Genomic DNA, 17,983 nt, shown 5'->3' on the forward strand with positions numbered 1-17,983 from the left:
AAGTTCAGAACTGGCTATATGCAAATCAGTCTTGACCCTGTACCTCATGGGAACAGTCCAGCCCGAACTGCCAAGCCAATGGACTCCTGACAAGGGCCCTGGCACTTTTTTTTAATACAAATTAAGCACTGCCACAGCTACAGCAATATAAACTAAAAACTTTGAGGACTTGGCAGCACAAACTGATTAAAAAATTAGCTACATCCTGCCTCAAAGCTGACGGAGCGTAATGCAAATACAAGTGGACAGCTCGAAAGTTGACACTGCCTCCAACCCGAGCAGTAGTGCTTTCGCTGAGAGCAAACCCAGGACAATGACAATGACACATTGACACAGCCTTCCAGGTCCATGAATATGCAAAACTGTCCCTATTTTGAAAGAACAAGCACTTGATCTCTGGCTATAAATACTAATGGCTCAGTCTGTTTCAACCTCGATTGATACAAGTACATTGGTCCTGTTGCACAAAGTTATTTCAAGACAGAATTAAGCATTCCAAGGACAGAAGGCAGCGTTGCATCTGAAGAACGCAACCCTTACTTTTATGGTTATCTCAGAGCATCAGCATCTTCACTAACAAGTAAGTGCCTGATATGTTGTCATGGATGTTATTTCAGTAGCAGCCTAATCACAATCTCTGTCCAAGGCAAGAATGCCTTTTTCTATAAATAAACGTCTGTTTCCGGGTGCATCAGAGCAGACACTTCTGCTGACATAGAGAGGTCTTTACAGGTTGATGCTTTTGCCCAGCATCTGACTGACACCTGTGTGAGGTGTCCAGCCCGTGACCAAGACGGAGTCCCACAGTCTTACTCACCAGGTAATAGGGTTGGTACAAAAGCCTTATTGTCAGGGAAAACGCCGCCTATTTCACAGAGCAAATTAGAACGGCCAATAGTTGCCCCACACCCCTGTTTACCACGGTAAAAAGCTAGACTAAATTGTCAGCCCTGTGTCGCCAGCCAGGAATTTTGTAACACCTTAGCGGACACCTTTCAAAATAAGGTTAAAGCTGTTTACGATACCTTCCTTCAACATTCTGTCGGCCAGGCTCAGACCCTTATCAAACTCAATAAATTAAATTTTATATGGAGGCAATATAATCCACCTTGTCATCCTTCACGGCCTTAATGGCTGACAGAACATCTCAAATAATCAGAGCTAATAAATTGGGTTCACCGTCAGATTCCTGTCCGCCCAAAATTCTATACCTATCGCCTGAGACTTTTGCACCTCCCTTGACAGAGATTTTCAACGCCATGTTCATTTGAGGGAGTTTTTTCTTTAGAAAGGAAAAAGCGTCCATACTCCCTTCATTAAAAAAAAACCTTTACTAGACATCAAAAATCCATTCAACTACAGGTCTATTTCTAGAATCCACTTCCCTTCTAAAGTGGTGGAAAAGGCCATTAATTCAGAACTGTCTGCTTTCATCAGGAAAACAACATTTTGGATCCCTCTCAGATCGGTTTTCATGCACATTACAGAACAGAAATGGCCCTAATCACTGCCACAGAGGAGCTCAGACACACGCTGGATAGCATGGGGAGCGCCGCCCTGATCCTGCTAGATCTATCAGCAGCATTTGTCAATCATAGGCTGCTGATGGATCCTATGGCCCTCATCAGGATCAGAGATAAAACGCTTCTTCCTGCTAGGCTCCTTCCCGTCGGAGGGATCACAATGGGTCGGTTTAGTTGACTACGCCCCTCTTTTTCCCAGCTGTGTGGGGTACCTCGGGGAGTCCCACTCTTTTTAACATTTACATCACTCCGCTGGCCAGACTAATAAAAAAAGTTACGGTTTTTTCCCTAGTATCGTATGCAGACGATACACAAATAATCGCCTCTATTAGTGGATCATCCAGCTCCACAGCAAACAATTTTCATGATTGCATGAGTCACATCAGGAACTGGATGTCAGACAATTGTCTGAAACTAAACTCCTCCAAAACAGAGATCCTCATTTCTGGACTAGTAACTGGTGACCAGCCCAGCTCGGTTCCCTACCCGTGTCTGTTCCTAAAGCAAAACATCAGGGAGTTATTATGGACACTAAGTTGTCCTTTGAAGCTCAGATTATCTCCACTGAATCAAGCTGCTTTTTGATCCTAAAAATCTTGAGGAAGGTACTACCCTCAATTCCGATAGAACTAAGGAAAACAGTGATATCCATCCAGATGTCCTCAAGACTTCATTACTGCAATGCACTACTTACCAGCTCAACAAAACGCAGCATCCAAAATCTGCAGACCGTACAAAACACGGCAGCCAGGGTTCTCCTAGGAATTCCCAAAACAGAGTTAGTAACCAAAGCTCTCTCCCAACTTCACTGGTTACCAGTAACAAAGTGGATTCAATTAAAATCCCTTTAAATCACCCAACCAAACGGGCCACGTCATTAAGGTCAGCAGATCTCGGAAATCTGATTGTTCGCAGGATTAAACAAGCATTTGCAATGCAACAGGTCTCGCCCTTGTGAGAGTTTGAGCTATTGGCGTTGTAAATGACAATGCCTTTTATTTATGTTTAAAAACCAAAACATAAAGTCGCGTAAATGAGAGACCAATTGCATTGCAAATGCTTGTTAGTTCCAGAATTTTCTGAACCCGGAACCTTATTTTTGAGATGCTGCAGCCCCCCCTACTTTCTTTGCCCATACCTAGTGTACGTAGCTTAAGCCTGCTCTGGAGGTGCCCCTTTTTTCACAGTAACACGCAGCAGGCACCTCTCTTTGCTGTCACGTTAAGAGTGCTACAAGGCTCCTCCGCTATCTCTTCCTTGAAGCTACTCCACGCTGTCTCCTGCTTCGATACATACTAACTTTGCTTTCCTGCCTCACCGAACCATTTTGGTCAGAAGACATAGAAATTACATTTATAAGGGGGAAAGTGGAAATTAAAAAGAAATGCCGGTCTGTCACAGGGCAATAGTCCCTTGGTGATTGAAATTGGAAAATAGAAGCGCAGGTATATTTTACCAGAGTAGCCAATTAAAAGTACCGCACCTCTGCTGAGAAGTGCGGGTACTCTCCCTCTCAAAATAAATAGGTGCAGGTACAGTACCGGCCCATTTAAAGCACTGTCCTTAGATAGGGACAACACAGCTAGGTGGAAAACGAGAATGGATTCTGCCGGTGGAGAAGCTGTTGTATGTTGTGTGTGTTGTGAATGTCTACCTGACAAACGAGTTGCTTACCTTTGGTAACGATGTATCTGGTAGAGACGATTCTAGCCGCAGATTCCTTCACGAAGAATTATCCATCCCCAGGCATAAGCCTGGATCCGGAACACTTTTTTGCCCAGCATCCCTGCGCCCGGGGAGACGGAATTAGGCGGCTCCGCCCAGGCGTCGTCCGCGCACTTGACATCAGCGAGGTCACATAAGTCCCACCCCGGCGCGCCTACGTCAGTTTTCTTCGGAGAACTGTTCTGTGTGCGAAAGAGCAGCAAAAGAGAATGGTGAGGAACAACACCATAAAGAGCAGCACCCGGCACTGCAGTACCCAAAGGCAGGGAAAGAATAAAGAACAGGGCAGCAGCCCTGACAGTACAGAGACAGCCCCCCCCCCCCCCCCCCCCCCCCCCGAGACAAGGGACATATGTAAAAATGTGACGACAACATGCAACAGGACTACAACACCAACCAAAGACAAGGAAGTAGAAACAGTCGGGGACACACGGGGAACGACAAAACTCCAAGACATCCCCATCACAGAGTGTGACAACCCTCATCAGGAACAAGGGCAGAGGCACAGTCAAAAGACCCCAACCTCAAGGGTCGCAAAGAGCCAGAAGTACCAACAACCCGATCCTCCCATGTGACAACGGTGAGGAAAAGGTGAACAGGTGACAGCCTGACAGAAAGAGGGAAAGAATGTACTCACAGAAGACACAGCCACCCACAGGGAAGCGAGTGCAAAAGACCAAAACACAAGCCCTCGCAGAACCGGAAGGAAGGGCGGGCCGTGAAGGAATCTGTGGCTAGAATCTACCAGATACATCGTTAACGAAGGTAAGTAACTCGTACATCTGATAGAGACTACTAGCCGCAGATTCCTTCACGTAGAATAGATACCCTAGCCATACCCAAGGGGAAGGAGAGTCTGAGAGAGTACCTCACCCACCGGGGCAGGACAGAGGACCGCCCGGGGGCCGATTCCAAACCGGACAAGGAGCCCCGCCCCCCAGGCAAGGGGAAACGAAGTGAAGAAGATAGCCAGTCCCCACTCAGCAGAGGAAACAAGGCAAGGCGCAAAGAGGCCAAACACCCCACACCCACGTGAAGCAACAAACCTCCGCGCAAGGCCAAGGCAAGGAAAGGAGCACCGAAGGAGAAGAGCAACCTAGAGACTCCAAGGAGAAGAGGAAGAGCAGAGGCAATCCCAGACAGGATGGCGCCGAAGGAGAAGAGCAGCCTAGAGACTCCAAGAAGAAGAGGCAGAGCAAAAGCAATCCCAGATAGGATGACGCCGGTGGCAAGGAGCAGGCGAAGTCGAAAAGGGGAACTCAAGGTCACCCAGGAAGAATCGTCCAACACCCCGCAGGGCCAAACTGCGCCCGCAAGAGGGTCCAGAAGTCAGGGACCATTTCCCCCACCGGGAAAAGAGGCAAGGCCCACTGGAAGCAGCAGAGAAGGCAGGATGACAGTCCCACTAAAGCTCCAAAAAGGCTCAACAGTGCAGAAAGAACAAGAGGGCGGCACTGGCAAGCTCCGCCAGGGACACCCCAGAACGAACACTCAAGCAAAAAGGCAAAGTAGAAGGTTGCATTCGCAACATACCATAACGCCACGAAGAGCAGAAGCCCGCAAGCGTCCACGACTCCCCAGCACACACCTGGGCTATATAACGGCCAACCCAGCGCCACATGGGGCATGTTAGATCCCAAGACATGGGAGCCTCTTAGGAAGAAACTTCCGCAGCAGAGGACAACAAAAAAGACCTGCGGCAAAAAACCCCGCAGGAGGCCTATAAAGCAGCCAGAGGGGAAGGCAGAAGGCCCAATCTCAGGCCCAGCATGGTGTGAAAAACCCAAAGGAAAAACACAGAGTCAAAAAGGGCTGTCCAGCAGCCAACAGAACCACAACCTCAGCCAGACAACCGGGGCGACCCGCCCCAACGGAAGAACAGCTCCAAGAACCAGAGCAACACGCAGGTCACCGAGGAGGAGAAGGAGGAGGAGGATGGAGCCCCGCCAAGAACCTCTGGATGGCTGAGTCCGCAGGGGCATGGAACAAAAGAGCACCATTGAAGGGAAGGTCCACCAGCCGTTCACGAACATTCTCCAGGAACACATTGTCCCGAAGCCAGGCATGGTGACGAAGGGTAACCGAAGAAGTCATGGCACGACCCAACACCTCCGAGATGTCTAGAGCGGAGCGAAGGATAAATGCCTCCAGCTCCTGACCATCCAAGACGTGATGTCTCAAATCCACACAAGCACCCTCCTGAGAAGCGGCAGACATAAGGGACTCCGCCAAGTCCCACAAGCAAGAAGTGGCCCTAGCCAAAACACACAATGTGTTAAGGGCCCGCAGAGCCGCACTGGTTGAGGCAAACATATTGCACCCCCGAGAGTCCAGCCAGCGGTCCTCCCGGGAAGGGGGAGACAACAGCAGCGGTAAAGCAGTAAAGGCAGACTGTAAAAGGGGACCTCTGGTCGAAGGGTCAAGAGAAAGGCACACCGGATCACGAGGCGCCGGATGGTGGTGGTGCAGAAGGTGCTGGGGCACCGGGTCCCCCGTGGCGGGACGGCCCCAAGAGAGAAGAGTCGAGTGAACCCTTGAAGGGAAGCAACAGTTCCCTACCACTAGAGCCCTAATGGAGAACCTCCAGAAGATGATCTGCGGGAAAATGGGTAGCTGGATCACACATGCGCAAAATTCCCACACCCGCCTCTGTAGGGCCCCGCGGAGGGGAAAGCAGCTCCTTGTTAGTTGACGGCTGCAAGCTAAGGCGGCCATCCCCCAAGCCAACCGGAGGAAGGAATGGCCAAGACCGAAAGGAAGGAAGAGGGACCGAAGAGTGGGGAACTTGCGGTTCCTCCGGCGAAGACCGCGGTTGTGGAGACGGCGAGGAGCCGCCTTTAGATGACGTCGGGGGAAAAAGCCACGACACGGCGGCCCGTCTCCGGCGAGGATGACACCAGCAACCGCCGAACCTCTGGGGAAGAGGAGGAGTCAACGACCCGACGTTGGCCCGGCGCCGAAGTGTCCGCAACCTGAGGCAGGACACCGTCGTCGACCGGCGACTTCCGACACAGCACACGGCACAGGAGACCGGAGCTGGACCGAAGCCGGGGCGGCGCCGACCCACCCTCTGACGAGGCAGCCGCCTGTGCGGAGGGACAAGAAGGGCCCGGGGAGGGACGAGGAGACCCCCGCCAGCCGTGACTAGTGATAGGGCGAGATGGGCGGTCTGCCAACCCGTGGTGCCGCCAGGGCCAGTAGCTGCTAGCGCCGTAGTGGCGTCACCCCGGCCTCGGACAAGGTCACCGCCTGTTCAGAGGACCGAGAGGGGCTCGGGTGAGAAGGCCCCTCCGCCGACCCCTGCAGCGCCGCCGGGGCCAGCAGCCGCCGGCGCCGTGGTAGCGTCGCCTCGGACAAGGCCGCCGCCTGTCCCGAGGACCGAGAGGGGTGCGGCCCAAGCCCCGGCGACCTCCCGCGACACCTCAGGGACTCCCAAGGGAGTTTGCGGCAAAGCAGAGGCGCCGTGGTCCGAAGGAGGGACCCCCGAAGGGCCGCACCACATCCTCCGAGCCTGGATCCGAACCAGTCGGCGCCGGAGCTGTCGCGGAGGGCCCCGCACACTGCAAGGGATCCGCCGACATCCCAGGAGGGGAAGGAGGAGAAGCCAGCGGGGCCTGCAAAGCCATCGCATATGTCTCCATCTGGGCTTTGGTCACCCCCACGCGGGGAAACGGCGGATAAGGGGACGACACGCGGGGCGGCACCACCTGCGGAGAGCCCACGCCCCTACCCTCAGGGACAAACTGCAACACTTACCAAGAGGTGAGTGGCGCACTTGCGACCTGGGAGAAGATCGAAGCCGGCGAGGGAAGCCGGGGGTCCGAGACGACGCCGCCGACCTGGTCACCCGAGCCGACAGAAGTTTCATCCGGCGCTCACGCCGGGACTTTGGCTTTATCTGCTGGCACGCCTTACAATCAGTGGAGTCGTGGTGCTCCCCCAAACACCACATACAGATGGGGTGTGGATCCGTCGCCGACATGAGGCAGCCACACGACGAGCAAGTTTTAAAGCCCAAAGGCATTCTCACACTGTTCCCACACACGCAGCAATAGCGTAAGGGAAAGGCCTAAACAGGCCCGAGCACAAACCGGATCCGCGTTGCACGCGGAAAAGGAAAAAAACTGACGTAGGCGCGCCGGGATGGGACTTATGTGACCTCGCTGACATCACGTGCGCGAACGCCTGGGCAGAGCCGCGTCATGCCGTCCCCGCGCACAAACCGGATCCGCGTTGCACGCGGAAAAGGAAAAAACTGACGTAGGCGCGCCGGGATGGGACTTATGTGACCTCGCTGACATCACGTGCGCGGACGCCTGGGCAGAGCCGCGTCATGCCGTCCCCGCGGCTCGCAGGGATGCGGGGCAAAAAAGTTTTCCGGATCCAGTCTCACGCCTGGGGATAATTCTACGTGAAGGAATCTGCGGCTAGTAGTCTCTATCAGATGTGTGTCTTTAGAAGTCCATGCCTTAGAGTTGTGTAATTGGCTGTGTATTGACCTAGAGCCACTAGTGTGCTTACGCTAATGTCCCGTTTGAATGCATAGTCTGAGGGTGAAAGTTTTTGCTGTGAGTTTGAGCAGTCTGTTGTGTTGAGGACCAGAGGCGGGGAGGTCGATGCACACTGAATATGTATGTGAATATGTATGTATCATGCATGCTTTACTTGGAGTGCTTATGTTTGTGTTCACCACTGCCGCTGTGCTCACCAGCAGTGGCGCTTCATCATCTGCTGCTAGCTACACACGTATCTCACTTCTGCGCAGAATGGTGCGCTTTCTTCACTTATCTGTTTTACGCTATAATTAGTCAGAGCTCCTTGACGGAAAACCTTTTCAAAATGTAATTCAATGCCTCAGGTCCACAGCTGAGCGATGATAAACGTGAGTTATGCACACGCAACACTCGCACTTCTGCAACACTTAAATATTTCGCGTGCACAACGGCCATAAAAAAATACAATTAGACTGTGAAACCTTTAGGACGACGTCAACAATTATACATGGTTCTGTTTATTTTGGAGCAGCCCGAGTTGCCATTGCGGCGTGTGACGTCAGAGGGTGAAGGGGTGGAGGGGGGAGCTGCATGTCACCTTCTGCGGACCTCTTACCACGAAAAGCTGTTACACACACCAGGAGGTTTCAGAGAGGCCAAGTTAGGGGGGACCAGGGAGCTGAGAAAAGGTCACAAATAAGCGCCTTACGAACAATTAAAGCTTTTTCCCCTTATAGCAGTAGCCGGAGAGTTGCTAGAAAAATAAAACTGAAGAGGTATTAATCCGTAGTGGCCGTAAACCCTCTGCAGCCCTGCTCTTATAAAACTCCTCAGAGGAAGTCTCAAAGGAAATGCAGGTCAGAGCCCCGGAAGGCCTGTCTGCAGGGAAAAACAAGCGCTGGCCATTGCGGGAAGGCAGCGCTGTTTATTTTTGCATCGAGCTTTCACTTTAAAATGAAAGCGCGATGTAAAAATAAACACGCGGCGCCCTGTCTCCTTTTGAGACGGCCCATCTGGACTGGATCACAGGGCTTGTTTATACACCACGCCTCCTTGAGATAACAAACTGCTTCATGACAACCGTGAAGCAGGCGATCCAGTCCGGATGGGCCGGACCATAAGGCGAAAGGGAGGCAACCAAAAACCCTCATTTCCAATGGCAGGCCACCGTTTAGCATAAACGGTGACGTCAGCCAATGGAAACGAGGGGCGGGGCTTAAAGCTGTCTTCTGAAAGTCCTTGTAATCAATCTATCTCGCCGAGCGAGCTGCGCATGTACGCAGCAACGCTAGGCGAGACCTAAAAAACAGACCAAGTGGGAGGCAAGAGTGTCATCACGACCACAGCCAAATTTTGGAACTCACTGCCCACCTCTCTTAAGAAAGAGACTAATTTCCAGGAAGAGACTAAAAATACACATTCCCCATGGAGGGGGGGGGGGGAGGGTTGCAAGTGACTGAAGGTTAGCGCCTAGACAGCTCAAGGTATTGTTGCGCTTTATAAATCAATCATTCATACATCCAGTAAGGGGATTATTTGCAGAACATACACATACACCCTAGACATACAGACCAAGCTCTACACAGCAAGATTAAGCCAGGTTGTTATATTTCATACGCTTGCATATATACGTTGTTTTACATGATGGTGGAATGCTTTGTATTGTTCTGTCATGATCCTTCTTATCCGCTTCTCTCTATTGATCACTGCAGCACATATACAAGAAAAGTGTTGGTTCAATAAAGATTGAAAATGTCCCTCTGTGTATTCTTTGTACATTTACCTGAGCACAAGAGCTTGAGCGAAAGGTTATAGATATGTCACCACAGTTCCTGAGGGAGCAGAGTTGTCATGTTCAGTGGTTGCTAGAAATGTTCGCTCTGTCTAGGTTAGAAAAGCTTATGGCGACACTGTGAGCTAGCTGGTACAGGGGACAACATATCCTGCGGGGTGCACAGAATCAGTCTGGCACCATCCCCAAGTATGTCGTCCAAAAACGCACAGTTCCCACTAATTAGTGGAAACTACACAACAGCATGGGAAGACATAGGGCCCGATTCACAGAACTAACTTAAGACAAAATCCTAAACGTACTACCATTTTGGTATTCACTGAAGGCACTTACTCATTTTGGTATTCACAGAAGTTAGGAGTCCTCCTTTTAAATGCCTTCTGTGAATACCGAAAGTCTTAAAGTTAGGATTTTTCTCAGTTTAGGAGTAGTAAAGTTAGGAGTCCTAAAGTCACAGAAGGCATTTAGGAGTCCTAAAGTTAGGAGTCCTAACTTGTCTTAAGTTAGTTCTGTGAATCGGGCCATTACCCATGAACGTAGGACAATTTGCCAAATAACTATAATACAAAGCTATTGTTGCAGATATCCAGACTCGAACAGCGTGTTCGATACTTGTGAGACACAGACAGCAGATGATGCCACGTAGGAAAAACCTCAGCTCCATATAGAGGTCTGCCAGGGCCAGACCCGCACTGCAACAGTGAGAGAGGTCCATCGCCCGTGGAAAAGGATAACGAAAGCAATATATAAAAGACACAAAGACAACATACATGTGTATGCGGAAAGCACACGTTAGCCCCAAGGGTATCTTGGGGCTGAAAAATAGATGTTTAATGTTACCCAACTCGGTGGTACTCATGTTATCGATCTCAGAATTGTAAAGGGTCACTAAGTCACCAGACAACAATAAAAACAAGTCGCATAGAAGCAGCCATATTTCTAGAGAGATAATACAAGACCATTAGGATATATCCAAGAAGAACAAGTTAATTATACGTTCCTTATCTTAGAATTACCCCCAGGTGTCAGACTGGATACGGAACATTTTTCGTTGGCAGTACCTCTGTGCGTCAGAAGGTTGCGTTGGTCCGCTCTGCGTCCGTTGTTGGAGTCGTGGTCGCCGGGATGATGTCGCAGTAGCTACTTAGACCCAAGGATGCCCACATAGCTGTCTGACAGATTTCATTCACAGTTGCTCCTCGTCCCAAAGCAGTAGTGGCTGCCGTTGCCCTGGTGGAATGGGCGCGTAGCCCCACTGAAAGGTCCTTTTTCGCTAAGGATTGGTAAGATTTTGATGCAAAGAAGGAGATGGTTCGCTTTTGCACAGCCCGATCTTTCTTAGCGCCCACATAGCTAACAAAGAGCTGGTCATCCACTCGGAACTGTTTTGTGAGATCAAGATAGAAGGAAAGGGCAAGCTTTGGATCCAGACGGTGGAGCCTCTTTTCCTTTAGAAGGATGAGTAGGTTGGAAGAAGGTGGGCAAAGTGATGGTCTGTACGATGTGGAAAGAGGTAACCACTTTGGGAAAGAAGGAAGGCCTAGTACGAAGGACAACTTTGTCCGGATGAACAGTCAGAGAAGGAGGTTTTGAAGAAAGGGCCTGAAGATCACTCACCCTTGCGGGCAGAGGTGATGGCGACCAGAAAGGCAGTTTTAACTGTCAGAAGTCTGAGAGGACAATTATGTAGCGTCTCGAAAGGAGCGCACATAAGATAGGTCAGAACCAGGTTCAAGTCCCACTGAGGCATTACAAAGGGAATTGGAGGATACAAGTGAGTAATGCCCTTACGGAAACAATTTACAATAGGGGACTTGAAAAGAGAGGGCTGGTCAGAAAGCTTAAGAAAGGCCGAAAGATAGCCTTTTAGAGTGCCCAGAGCAGAGCCCTGCTTGGCCAAAGAAAGAAGGAAGAGAACTTCTGAAAAGGGGGCAGAAAAAGGAAGGTGGAGGGGCGCCTGGCTGCCAAAATAACGTTACAGACTTCGGGAGGAAGGTCGAAAGCTCTCAACTGTCACCGCTCAATCTCCATGCAAGGAGGTGGAGGCTAGACAGGTTCGGGTGGAGCACCTTCCCGTGCTGCTGTGACAGAAGATCCTCCCGAAGGGGCAGTCTGATCGGAGGATCGATGGCCATGTGCAAGAGCTTGGGATACCAGACTCTTCGTGCCCAATCCGGAGCCACAAGAAGGACTTGGCACCGGTCGCGCTTGATCTTCTTTAGCACTCCGGGCAGAAGTGGTATAGGCGGAAAGGCGCATAGAAGACCACAACTCTACTTGCGATGAAAAGCATTGGCGAGCGAGTGCCACCGTAGAAATTCGCCATTCGTGATCCATCATGTACTGGCGGCTGAGTTTGTCCGCCCTGGCGTTCAGACACCTGCCAAGTGTTGAAACTAGCAGGGACATGCCCTGATGTTCCAGCCAAATCCAGAAATTAAGTGCCTCCTGGCATAGGGTCCACAAACCCACCCCGCCCTGTTTGTTGAGGTACCACATGGCAGTGGTGTTGTCCATGGACACCTGCACTACTCTCCCTTCTACAGAAGGATGGAATGCCTTCAGTGCAAGACGGATCGCCCGAAGTTCTAGAAAGTTGATGTGGAGCCTAGACTCCGCCAGAGACTTGAGGCCTCTGATCTCCGCCTCTCCCATGTGGCCGCCCCACCCCGGAAGTCAGGCATCTGTCACTACTGTGAATTCTGGCTGGGGAAGGGAGAGCGACCTGCCATTGACCCAATCCTGGTTCGTTAGCCACCACTGCAATTGATGTGCAGTGCCCTCCGAGATCTGGACGCAATCGGAAAGATTCCAACAGATGCTGTGCCCTCTGGAACTTTAGGTCTCACTGCAGAGCCCGCATATGCCACCTGGCATAGTCCACCAGCAGAATGCAAGTGGCCATGAGGCCCAGTAGCCTCAGGGTCATTCTGACTGTAACCCGGAATAGAGGCTGAAAGATCGGAATCATAGCGCGAATATCCCGGACTCGCTGCTCGGGAGGATAAGCCCAAAGCTGAGCTGTGTCCCAAATCGATCCAATGAAAAGGGGCTTCTGAGAGGGAATCAGGTTTGACTTCGGCACGTTGATGGTGAACCCTAGCGAATGCAGGTCGGCCATAGTCATTGGTGGTTTCGGGACTGATGGTTCCAGCAGTGCTTCGTGATTAGTATTCATCGCTCGTTTGTATGACTGCCGTACCAACTTTCTGGGATATTTCCTCTCGGTCAAATTGCGAGCCAGTACTTTGGCGTGATATTCATACCTTGCTTTAGATGAACAATTCCTATGAATGCAAAGGAACTGGCCAAATGGCAAATTCGAACGAAGCGATCTAGGATGAAAGCTCTCAAATGTTAGCAATGAATTTCTCTCCATGGGTTTAGTGTATAGTTTACTCTCCAAACCCCTCGCGGAGGGGAAAAGCCAAAGGTCTAAGAAGGGGAGGCTTTTTTTTTTACTGTATTCCACAGTGAACCTGACATAGTCATTTCTCATGTTTAGCGAAGTGTGAAATTCCCCGATGGTACTGACATCTCCCCTGCAGATGACAAAAATGTCATCGATGTATCGGTTCCATAAAATGATATGTTCATGGAACAGGTTATCATCAATCAATATCTGATGTTGCTCAAACAGATGGACATAGAGGTTAGCCAGACAGGGGGCAAAAACGCTCCCCATCGAAGTACCTGATGTTTGGAGATAAATGTGGTCTTCGATTTTGAAAAGGTTTTCGGTCATTGCTAACCTCGCACACTCCATGATGAAGTGGACCGTTGTGATTGTCTCCATTAGTCTGTTTTCAAGGAGTGATCTTATGGCTTCCACATGTATACAACGATTCGGCATCAAAGGAGACGAGGAAATCGGTAGCCACATCAAACTCGATCTCCGGAAGTAGTTTGAGGATATCCTTAGTGTCCTCCGAGTTTCGCAATAGCCGAAACATGTAGACCCTCCATATAGACCAATACGCTCGACCATATTTTCAGGGCGTGTTTGCACTGTTTTTAACCTTTGACACCAAACTCCAATCATTAAAGTTTCATTTGTAGTTTGGTAGTTAATTTTAGTCTCACCACTTACATTATATTTTCTTTTGCACTGCATCTCACCCACCCTTGAGAACTCAACTCATGCTCTTCAGATCTTAGGAGATCAATTTCACTGACCATACTTAAAACATCCATGAGATTCTCTCTTCTAGTAAAGGGAGTTGCAGCCCTTGGTTGCACTAGGCCTGGCAACCAAGAGGAGATCCCAAATGATGAAGCATGCCACTTTGGTGGGTGATGGGATTACGTCCTCTTAAATAGGACCCCCCCCCCCCCCTTTTTTTTCCCCCTAAAGGTTTACACATTATTGCCCAGAATGAACCCAGCAGTTTCAGACCCGCGGATATTGTTGTTTGTAGCATCTCTGACATGCACCAGGAGTCGAAGATTCAAAATCGATGTCGACAAAAGTCAGCAAAAAGTCAGTCAAAAAGTGACATGGAGGTACCGCTCTCTCCAGCTCTGCGCTGGCTGGCGTGGAAAAAGAAAGAACTGATGTCGGCGCGCGATGGCGGCATCAAAGTAGCTGCCGCAACATCATCCCGGCAACCACGACGCCAACGACGAACTGAGAGCCGACCCACGCCACCTTTCAACGCGCAGGGGGTACTGCTGACGAAAAAAATATCCGGATCCAATCTGATGCCTGGGGGTAATTCCAAGGTAAGGAATCTATAACTGTTTCTTTCAGATACACTGTGATGTCATTAACAGAAATAAACTAATTTACTCCTGAACATCCCCAACAAGCTGTATCTACTTGTAAGCACATACTTTTATTATGTTGAAGTGATTTTACTGAAGGCCTGCTTACCATTTGCCTTTGAACGCAGTGTTGCAATAATAGTTTTACGTACATATCAGATGAGGACACAATAAGGTAGAATTCAAATGAGCTGCACGCTCACACCGGAAGCCTGGATTAGATATTGCCATAAAACAGAAGGTACAATGGAAGGCGACACAAATGTGTTTCATTACATGTGCTCCCCTGCCGAATGTGTGATGTGTCACGGCTGACACGATCTTAGTGCAACCAGATGTTTGATCCTCCGCTAATATTGCTTCCTATGGTTGTACCTGGCATGTCTGTGACTTGCCAGAGAGGCAGCAAGGCATTTGGTGCACGAAACCCGAAGTGGGGTACAGAAAACTTCCAGTAATCATCATATCATGGCGGAATCAGGGAACTGCTGGTGCCGAATGAGTGTAGAAAAGCCAAACGGAGCTAACAGTTGCCGCAGCAATGAAAGTTAATGAGATGACAAGGTAAACTCTTATTTGCAGCCACTGCCTTCAGTCTCTGCTCCAGAGCTCATTGCGGCATAAATAAGCACTGTGCCCAGATTAAATCAGGGATAGTGGCAGCGGCGGATGCAATGCTGAAAAAACGTGGATACTGACGTCAGCCAATGAGCCTGATCAAGTTGAGTCGACTTTCCTTAGTAAAGCCAACGAACCTAACCAGTCCTGACGCTGCTCTCATGCTCAGTATGAGATTCGTAGGAGCAGGTTCACCCAGGCTCCTTTTCCAACTAGGGTTTCGTGTCTACAATCAGCCCAGCTGTAAAACGGCTAGGATTGATGCTGTCTCAAGTGTGCATTTTGGGCTGTCCGTGGAAAAACTGCCGGCCAATCAGACATGTGCACTCCACATTTCTTGTCATCATCTCTGCTGCCAACCTGCTAATCATCAGGAATCATCCCTGCCCCCGCCATGGAGCTCAAGTTATAACAGCGCTTTAAAATAAAATGGTAACAAACGTATTTTAATCATGTACATTTGCTGCTGCGGGCAGTAGGCAGGGCGGTGCTCTTACGCCTTAAAGGAGGAACGATCGCTGTTGGCAAGAAAAATTGGGCTGCACTGATTTCCTCTTGTTAATTAATGTGTTCAATACACAGAGGAAGACTTGTGTAAGATTTAGTTGGGTATCACATGTGAAAACTGACTTTCGTGCTTCCCTCAAGCATTGTGAACTTACTTGTTCATGCACTGGCCAACAATATCAATGCAGACCGCAGATTTTAGAATTTTCTCTGGTCTGGAGCACTGTCCACGTGCTGTGAGTGAGCAAAGGACTTGTTGCCGCTCCAGAGCCTGGTCCCATCAGTAGCCTCTCCTTGGGCATTTCTAGGATATTAGTGCGCTGGGTTGCAGCAATTCTTCCAGATTTGGCCAACCTGCTTTAGTATCCAGTACATCTCCAGTGTTCTGCTTATTCCGACCTGGCTGCATGGTTTTACTTGTGATATTCAGCACTTAAACATCCTATTTTTCACACTATATCCATCTTTAAGACTCAGTGCACCCCTACTCCACCGCATATGCCGAGGGCGCACTATGCGCCTCATCATGAGCCAGAAACTAGTTGACTGGAATAATTAAGAAGTCAACCTTCATATGACCCAGCTCAACAACTAGAAGGATGCCTCTTCTCTCACAGCTCTCTATTTTAGTTTTGGCTGGAATATTAGTGTTGATGTTGAGTCAAGCATAAAAGATACTTAACTCTTTACGTAGTGTTTTATATATAATTTAGTGAAATTAGAACATGCAAAATGTTAGTCCACTTCCACTTTTTCTACAACTCCAGGAGAAGCTGTGTTAAAGTGGGGCAAATGGAAAAAAGCGGTTTCAAATTACACAACGTTTTGAGGTGTTTCCTTGAGTACAGAACACAAGACATCATTACCAATGCATTGTCTGGGCGCAAATGTTTAGGCATTGGCGGCACCTTGAGGGAGTGCTGCGGGGCGGTGGGTAGTAAACTATGGCATACAGCCAAACAGAGTCAAGTAACTAAATTAATAAATAAAACGAATTACATTGCGCACCACTATTTCTGCATGGCACCAGTCCAGGGGAAGAATGCCCTGTTCCAGGGCTTCATGGAGCATATTTAGAGGGTATGGGCTCAGGAGGTACATATGAGATCGTAGAAATTCACTTGGGAAACCGTTGGGGCCCGGTGCGCAGCCGGGGCGTCAAGGGCTATACCAAGTTCCTCTAATGTGATTGGTGCATCGCGCTGTTCGCGAATATGGTCTGGTAGTGCTTTAGGTGGTATAGCTCTTAAAATTTCTCCGACTTTGTCTAATTATATGATCTCTTTTTAGCATATAGGGACGAATAATGGGCTGCAAATGCTGGGGATGGAACATAGAATACCTTAGGTGTTGCGCAGCACGGGCACTGGGGTGGGTGACTGCGCTGCCTGACAAGAGGTGGTGAAGCATCCTGCTCAATTTATCCCCCCATTGATAGATTCTGGATAGAGTCGCTAGCCATATATCATGAGGTAGTTAATGAGTAACTGGTGCAATTGTTGTGTGAGGAGACATCGCCTTGCTTCGGGACCCTTGCCCATCCTCACCTTGGTCTCTAGGGCACGCTGATGCTTCTCCAAGTCCAGCACCTGTGCAAGGCAGCAGTGCTTTTCCCCTGCGCTGTAGCTAATATCAATACCTCAGATTGTGGGCTTTAGGGCCTCCCACAATACGGTGCATGAGGAGGCAGCAGTGACATTAAATTCTAAATATAATCTCCTGCCGGAGGGTGGTTTGGTATGTTGGAGCACGCAGGTGCCAAGGCGACATACACCATATCTGAATGGGGTTTGTGGGGCCCTATAAGCAACTTTAGGGTGACAGGAAAGATTTGAGAGGCAGCGGGGCAGAATGGAGAAAGACGAGGCCCTATGGATATAGGTAAGAGGGAGAAAATGGTAATCTGATCTGGAATGTGAACCGTGTACTGCCGAGAGGTAAGTAATACCTAATTCTGTTGGGTGGTACGCTCGCCATGTGTCCGACCACCCCAGGGGTAGACACCATGTTATGCAGGTTGGACTCTCCGGTGTGGGGACCCGGCTGGTCTCCCGCCAACAATCAACAGTCACCATAGGGTCATTCGAGTTGCCCTCCATTATGGATATACCTTCCGAGAGTTCCCCTTAAAGGCGGACAACCCTATCAACAAAAGCTTGTCTCAAGTGAGGTGGGGCATAAGAGCTGCTGATCGTGAGTGTTGAACAAGTTACTTAACTCTGGTAACGATATATCAGTATGAAACAAAGGTTATAGATTCTTTACCTTAGACATACCACCCAGGCGTCAGACTGGATCCGGAAAGCTTTTTGTCAGCAGTTCCTCTGCGCGTCGGAAGGTGGCGTCGGTCAGCTGCGCGTCCGTCGTTGACGTCTTGGTTGCTGGGATGACGTTGTGGTAGCTACTTAGACGCAGCCCTCGCGTGCTGACGTCAGTTCTGTACATGACTTTACGCACTAGAAACGCACAGCCATGCAAGACACTGACCACTGGTGCACACAACTAGGGCCCTGAAAGGATGACCTTAACCCTAGAAATCACTTTCGCAGAACGGGGAGGAT

The 17,983-nt window shown here is 49.7% G+C and overlaps 1 long non-coding RNA gene across 4 annotated transcripts in view; it reads right to left on the bottom strand.

Annotated features, from left to right (window-relative positions):
- LOC146829583 (uncharacterized) overlaps positions 1 to 17,983 on the bottom strand; it is a 493,129-nt gene that overhangs the window by 13,995 nt on the left and 461,151 nt on the right. The window lies entirely within an intron of this gene.

The sequence above is a fragment of the Triturus cristatus genome, chromosome 5_2, assembly GCF_964204655.1.
Source record: "Triturus cristatus chromosome 5_2, aTriCri1.1, whole genome shotgun sequence".
NCBI lineage: Eukaryota > Metazoa > Chordata > Amphibia > Caudata > Salamandridae > Triturus > Triturus cristatus.